We start from the raw sequence: 8,369 nt of genomic DNA on the forward strand, positions 1-8,369 counted from the left end.
AGTTTTTAGGGTATAGATCCTTTACCTCTTTGGTTAGGTTTATTCCTAGGTATCTTATGCTTTTGGGTGCAATTGTAAATGGGATTGACTCCTTAATATCTCTTTCTTCTGTCTCATTGTTAGTGTATAGAAATGCCACTGACTTCTGGGTATTGATTTTGTATCCTTCCAAGCTACCAAATTGCTGTATGAGTTCTAGCAATCTTGGGGTGGGGGCTTTTGGGTTTTCTATATAGAGTATCATGTCATCGGTGAAGAGGGAGAGTTTGACTTCTTCTTTGCCAATTTGAATGCCTTTAATGTCTTTTAGTTGTCTGATTGCTGAGGCTAGGACTTCCAGTACTATGTTGAATAGCAGTGGTGAGAGTGGACATCCCTGTGTTGTTCCTGATCTTAAGGGAAAGGCTCTAAGTGCTTCCCCATTGAGAATGATATTTGTTGTTGGCTTTTTGTAGATGGCTTTTAAGATGTCGAGGAATGATCCCTCTATCCCTACACTCTGAAGAGTTTAGATCAGGAATGGATGCTGTATTTTGTCAAATGCTTTCTCTGCATCTAATGAGAGGATCATTTGGTTCCTGGGTTTTCTCTTGCTGATATGATGAATCACATTGATTGTTTTATGAGTTTTAAACCAGCCTTGTGTCCCAGGAATAAATCCTACTTGGTCATGATGAATAATTTTCTTAATGTACTGCTGGATCCTATTGGCTAGTATCTTGTTGAGAATTTTTGCATCCATGTTCATCAGGAATATTGGTCTGTAATTCTCCTTTTTGGTGGGGTCTTTGTCTGGTTTTGGAATTAAGGTGATGCTGGCCTCATAGAACGAATTTGGAAGTACTCCATCTCTTTCTATCTTTCCAAAAAGCTTTAGTAGAATAGGTATGGTTTCTTCTTTAAACGTTTGACAGAGGGATCCCTGGGTGGCGCAGCAGTTTAGCGCCTGCCTTTGGCCCAGGGCGCGATCCTGGAGACCCGGGATTGAGTCCCACGTCGGGCACCCGGTGCATGGAGACTGCTTCTCCCTCTGCCTGTGTCTCTGCCTCTCTCTCTGTGTGTGTGACTATCATAAATAAATAAAAATTAAAAAATAAACGTTTGATAGAATTCCCCTGGGAAGCCATCTGGCCTTGGACTTTTGTGTCTTGGGAGGTTTTGGATTACTGCTTCAATTTCCTCCCTGGTTATTGGCCTGTTCTATCATACTTAAAGGATCTATCCAACAAGAGGACTTAACAATCCTCAATATATATGCCCCGAATGTGGGAGCTCCCAAATATTTAAATAAATTAATAACCATAATGAAGAAATACTTAGATAACAATACACTTATACTTGGTGACGTCAGTGTAGCTCTTTCTACACTCGATAGGTCTTCTAAGCACAACATCTCCAAAGAAACGAGAGCTTTAAATGATACACTGGACCAGATGGATTTCACAGATATCTACAGAACTTTACATCCAAACTCAACTGAATACACATTCTTCTCAAGTGCACATGGAACTTTCTCCAGAATACACCACATACTGGGTCACAAATCGGGTCTGAACCGATACCAAAAGATTGGGATTGTCCCCTGCATATTCTCAGACCATAATGCCTTGAAATTAGAACTAAATCACAACAAGAAGTTTGGAAGCACCTCAAACACGTGGAGGTTAAGGACTATCTTCCTAAAAGATGAAAGGGTCAACCAGGAGATTAAGGAAGAATTAAAAAGATTCATGGAAACTAATGAGAATGAAGATACAAGCATTCAAAGTCTTTGGGATGCAGCAAAAGCAGTCCGAAGGGGGAAATACATCGCAATACAAGCATCCATTCAAAAACTGGAAAGAACTCAAATACAAAAGCTAACCTTACACCTAAAGGAGCTAGAGAAAAAAAAGCATATGTTCCTACACCCAGCAGAAGAAGAGAGTTAATTAAGATTCGAGCAGAACTCAATGAAATCGAGGCCAGAAGAACTGTGGAACAGATGAACAAAACCAGGAGTTGGTTCTTTGAAAGAATTAATAAGATAGATAAACCATTAGCCAACCTTATTAAAAAGAAGAGAGAGAAGACTCAAATTAATAAAAATCATGAATGAGAAAGGAGAGATCACTACCAACACCAAGGAAATACAAACAATTTTAAAAACATATTATGAACAGTTATATGCCAATAAATTAGGCAATCTAGAAGAATTGGATGCATTCCTGGAAAGCCACAAACTACCAAAACTGGAACAGGAAGAAATAGAAAAGCGTCCAACTCTTAATTTCCATGCAGGTCATGATCTTGGGGTTGTGGAATCAAGCCCCGCACCTAGCTCCACACTGAGCGTGGAGCCTGCTTGGTATTCTCTCTTTCCCTCTCTCCCTCCTTTCCCTCTCTCTCCCACTCTAAAAAGAAGGAAGGAAGGAAGGAAGGAAGGAAGGAAGGAAGGAAGGAAGGAAGGAGGGAGGGAGGGAGGGAGGGAGGGAGGAAGGAAGGAAGGAAGGAGACACAGGAGAACACAAATAGAATGTGGAAAAGATGGATATAGGGTACTTTGATTACAGTTATTCTGAAATGGCACAAGTTTTTGAAAAGTCAGTCAGTCAAGACCAGCCCAGAAGAGAATTTGAAGGTTATGGCAGTTGGGGAGTAAGTTCAAATAAAAAAGAGGTGGATAAATTAGAAATATCATCAGCATGCTATTCTACAAATCACAAAGAGTAAATGACAAATACTAAATGGACTTGGAAAGAAGAGAACATACAGTATATTAGTTCCAGTAAGAACCCTATTAATTAGTAGACTTTCCAAGGAAACACTACTCATGAGATTCCAGAAATCTTCATAATATCAAGCTGGGTACAAATCTCTCCAAGACTTTATGGGAGTCTTGGAGAAATATTAAGAAGGTTGCAGTGAGGAAAAGAGTAGAAAGGGATCCAAAGTTCATCTAACCAAGAGGAAAAGACATCAAGCACCATGTGAGAAACAACTCCTGTTCAAGGAAAAAAGAAGAAAGAGCAAAAATATTCAACCTTTATTTAATATTAATAATATCCCTAAAGCTATGCTAAGAACTTTGTGTTTAATCTTACTTAATCCTTACCACAACTCAATGAAGAAAAAGGTGTAAATATCTGCATTTTTTATGTATGATGAAACTGAAGGAAGTGGAGTACTTCAGAACCTTTGTTTGCACCCTAATCTGACTGATTCTCAAATCCTAACCCTTCACCACTACCAATTTAGAAAATAACCCTGGCAACTGTATTGTGTTTATCCAGAAATTAAGTTTCCAGCAGCTTCAATCAACCTCCTATTGGAGAATTAGAGGTATGGGTGTCAGGAGCTAGAATGGACCCTATGGAATTCAATCCTTTAGCCTCTCATTTCCACAAGATGATTCTGCATATTAATCCAAAATAATGCAAAAAAAATATTGTCTGATTTAATCTTTGGCATAAGTAAACAGGCCAGGAGTCAGTTCAGGGGATGTACTGGTAAAAATGATCTTTTTACCTTATGTCAAGACAAGGTCTTTTGCCAGACATCATATCTGATGTCAAAAACAGTTTTCATAGGTTTTGAGACCTATTATCAAAGATAAGCAATAACTAGAAATGGATGAACGATGTTTCAGTTAAAGTATAATCAGCAAATTATTTTCATGTATAAAATGCTTAGTCCTACTTATTTACCGAAGAGCATTTATTAAACTCCTGCTGAGTACCAAACACATTCCTGGGCACGCCATTGAACATAGTGAACAAAACAAACATGACCTTCATGGCCTTGTAGTCTAGTAAGGGGACAGAGATTAACAACTTAAAAAGAAAATAGGTAATTAAAAAGAGTAAAGTGGTGCATTACTAAAAGCCCCAAATTCACATGTTTGTTTAGAGAGCACTAAGACTTCCTCTTGAAGAGGGTATAGTGTCAGTGAGACCTAAAAAAAAATATGGAAAACAGACACATGAAGTTGGCAGAACTGAAAAAGGCCACTAAAAATGGGACGTGCTTAATGAGATATAAAGTAGAAAAAGCTGAGATGGAAGAGATATTCAGGGCAATGCATACAGCATGTGGAAATTTGCAGGTCATAGTAGAGAATTTGGGTTTCATTCCAAGTTCAGACAGAAGTCATTAAAGTGTTTGAAATAGAAAATGATAGCTAATAAAAGAGCACCCTCAGTGTTACGTAGATGATGCTTTGTTTTGTTTTGTTTTCCAGTTTTGAAAGTGAAAAGTTTATCAAGGCAGTAGTTATTTTAAATGATCATATTTGCCTAAGGAGCTCAGGAAAGACAGACTAATAGAGAAGCTTGAAGAGAAGCTGTAGGAACTTCACATCTATCATTATAACCAACTCTATTTACCTTCCACTGAAAAAAGTTTTGTAGTATTCATGACCAGAAGGCTTATCACCAATAATTCTAAAACCTTGTATATAATAATAAAAACAACAGAATCCCTTATACTGTGCTTATTACATGCCAATTTTTCAAGTGGTTTAAATGTATTAGCTCATTAGTTCCTTTTAACAAACCTATGAAATAAGTTCAATTATTCTCCACAGTGTACATGAGATGAAGAAATTGAAGCACAAAGATTAATGTTTATTTATTAATTTATTTTTTGAAAGCTAGAGAAAGACAGGGAAATAGAGTATGTGAGGCACCAAGGGAGGGGCAGAGAGAGAATCCTAAGCAAACTCCATACCCAGCCCTGAGCTGATGTGGGGCTCGATCTCACAACACTGAGATCATTACCTGAGTCAAAATCAAGAGTCAGACACTTAATCAACTGAGCCACCAAAGCACCCCAAAGTGCAGAGATTAAGAATTTGCCTAAAGTCATATGCTGAATGAATCATAATTTGAACCCAGATAATCAAGCTTCAGAGTCCATACTCAAACCAATGTAGTTACGCTGTTCTTCTGCTACCATTATATGATTCGTGATAGTGTTTCTGTGACTGTTTTTTTTTCCACATAGCTGATTTCATCTGAAAGAGGTTCATTCCCAGGAGTTTTGTTGGTTTGCTTGCTTGCTTATTTTTTGCAGGAGGTGGGGGAGTTGGTTGTTTTTCTAATCTAAAAGTCCTTATGTCAGAGACATCATTGGTATAATGGTAAGAATGTTTAATACCAGCATTCTGGTCACACTCCTGTCTGAATCTCAGAGTAGCACAAGCCAGCAAGGCAATCATACTGTCAAATGAAATAATAGGTTTGCCTGGCATCCTCGCTCTACCCACAATTTCAAACCATTTGAACTCTACTCATGTCCAATTTCTGTCTCATTTTTGCCAACAGAATATGCAAAAGTCAGAGGTCGGTGACAAAAAAAGTATACAGTGCTAACAAGGTTCATCCTGGTAGGACTGACAGATGACTCGAATCTACAGATTCTGATTTTTGTCTTTTTGTTCATCACCTATCTGCTGAGTGTAATTGGAAACTTAACCATCATCACCCTCACATTTGTAGATTCTTGAATCTGAAAACTGAAAACTCCTATGTACTACTTTCTCCGGAATTTCTCATATCTAGAAGTCTCTGTTACCACTGTCTGTATTCTGAGATATCTGTATACCCTTGATTAACAATACAGTTACCTATAATCCTTGTGCCACTCAATTATTTTTTGTTGTCATATTGAGTGTGACTGAATTTTTCCTCCTCACAGCCATGTCCTATGACTGCTATGTGGCCATCTGCAAACCCCTGCATTACATGACCATCATGAACAACAGGGTCTTCATCAAAGTTCCTTATTGGATGTTATATGTTAGCTCTGCTCATCATCCTCCCACCCTATATCATGGGCTTCAAGCTCGAGTTTTGTGACTCCAATGTCATAGATCACTTTGGCTGTGATGCTGCTCCCATCCTGAAGATTACCTGCTCAGACACAGAGTTTATCGAGCGATTTGTCTTGGTCCTGCTGTGTTGACACTCATTTTCACCTTGGTGTGTGTAATTCTGTCCTACACATACATCATCATGACCATCCTCAGATTTCCTTCTGTCCAGCAAAGGAAAAAGCCTTTTTCTACTTGTTCTTCCCATATAATTGTGGTTTCTATTACTTATGGAAGCTGCATCTTTATCTATATCAAACCTCATGCAAAAGAAGGGGTTGCTATTAATAAGGTGGTGTCAGTGCTTACCACCTCAGTTGCCCCAGTGATGAATCCCTTTATTTATACTCTGAGGAACAAGCAAGTGGTACAAGCTTTCAAAGAATCAAAAGGGCTGCATCTATCTCAAAGAATTAAAGGACTAGTACATTTAAAAGATCAACATGTAAAATAAAAAAAACTCCACATACCCACTTTTAACAGTCTTATTGAGATAGAATTTAACCACTATAGAAGTCATCAATTTTAAGTCTACTACTGAATAAATTCTAGAAAAGTAATAGAGTTTCACAACCACCACCATGATCCAGTTTCAGCACACTTCCATCAATCCAAACAGTTCCCTGATGACCACTGTCAGTCAATCATCACTTCTAATTCCTGGTGCGACCACTAACCTGTTTTCTGTCTATAAAATTGCCTTTTCTGGACACTCTATATAAATGGAAACATATATTACATAATATTTTGTTATCTATCTTCATTTAGCATAATGTTTTTAAGGTTCATCCCTGTTGTAGCGCTTCTCACTATTCCTTTTTCTAGTAAATAGTTTTCCATTATATGGATATACCACATGTGTGCTTATTCACTTACTAATTGATGAACATTCAAATTGTTTCCATGTCACTATGAGACAAACGTCTTCATTTCTTTGTACCTACAAGTGAAATTGTTGAGTTATCTGGTATCAACCAAGCTGTTTTCCAAATTTCTGTCATTTCATATTCCCACCAGTAATTACTTCACCTAGCAAGGTATGAAGGGTCCAAATTCTTCACACAGTCACAAATGCTTGATTTTGACTTTTGTTTATTATGGCTATTTTTAAAGACATGTAGTAGCACCTGATTGTAAGTTTTTTTAAGATTTTATTTATTCATGAGAGACACAGAGAGAAAGGCAGAGACACAAGGAGAGGGAGAAGCAGGCTCCCTGCAGGGAGCCCGATGCAGGACCCAATCCTAGGGCCCTGGGATCATGCCCCGAGCAGAAGGCAGACGCTCAACCACTGAGCCACCCAGGTGCTCCCTGATTGTAAGTTTAATTTGCATTTCCCTCAAGATAAATGATATTGAGTTTCAGATGCTTATTATCCATTTGTATATCTTCTTTAATGAAATTTCTATTCAAATCATTTGCCCATTTTTTAATTCGGTTGCTTATCTTCTTAATTGAATTGTATATATTGTGATACAGGTCCTTTATCAGATGTATGATTCGTAAACATTTTCTCCCAGTCAGTGGCTTGATTGTTGGCTGTTATTCATTTTCTAAAGGAGACTCTAGAGGATGCCTTGGTGGCCCAGTGGTATAGCACCTGCCTTCAGCACAAGGCTTGGTCCTGGAGGCCTGGGACTGGGTCCCACGTCAGGCTCCCTGCATAGAGTCTGCTTCTCGCTCTGCCTGTGTCTTAGCCTCTCTCTGTGTGTCTCTCTCATGGATAAATAAACAAAATCTTTTTTAAAAAAATTTTTTAAATGGGGACTTTCTAAACTGCTAAATTTTTAATTTTGATGAAGTCTATTTTTTCCATTTTTTATTAATAAATATGCTTTTAGTGTCATATCTAAGAAATGTTTTCTTAATTTCTCTTTCTTCAGTCTCACTGTTAGTGTATAAAAATGCCACTGACTTCTGGACATTGATTTGTATCCTGCCACACTGCCAAATTACTGTATGAGTTCTAGCAAACTTGAGTGGAGTCTTTTGGGTTTTCTATGTAGAGTATCATGTCATCAGCGAAGATGGAGAGTTTGACTTCTTCTTTCCCAATTGCACCCAAAAGCATAAGATACCCAGGAATAACCTAAGTAAAGAGGTAAAGGATATATACTCTAAAAATGATAGAAAACTTTTGAAAGAAATTAAGGAAGACACAAAGAGATGGAAAAATATTCCACGCTCATGGATTGGAAGAATTAATACTGTGAAAATGTCAATGTTACCCAGGGCAATTTACACATTTAATGCAATCCCTATCAAAATACCCTGGGCTTTCTTCAGAGAGTTGGAACAAATTATTTTAAGATTTGTGTGGAATCAGAAAAGACCCTGATAGCCAGAGGAATTTAAAAAGAAAACCAGGGATCCCTGGGTGGCGCGGCGGTTTGGCGCCTGCCTTTGGCCCAGGGCGTGATCCTGGAGACCTGGGATCAAATCCCACATCAGGCTCCCGGTGCATGGAGCCTGCTTCTCCCTCTGTGTCTCTGCCTCTCTCTCTCTCTCTGTGACTATC

The 8,369-nt window shown here is 38.3% G+C and overlaps 1 pseudogene; it reads left to right on the top strand.

The window, feature by feature from the left end:
- The first annotated feature begins 2,526 nt into the window (after nt 1-2,526).
- Nucleotides 2,527-6,268, top strand: LOC129512123 (olfactory receptor 6C2-like; annotated as a pseudogene).
- Nucleotides 6,269-8,369: the final 2,101 nt, after the last annotated feature.

Source organism: Nyctereutes procyonoides, unplaced genomic scaffold, assembly GCF_905146905.1.
Source record: "Nyctereutes procyonoides isolate TBG_1078 unplaced genomic scaffold, NYPRO_anot_genome, whole genome shotgun sequence".
Lineage (NCBI taxonomy): Eukaryota > Metazoa > Chordata > Mammalia > Carnivora > Canidae > Nyctereutes > Nyctereutes procyonoides.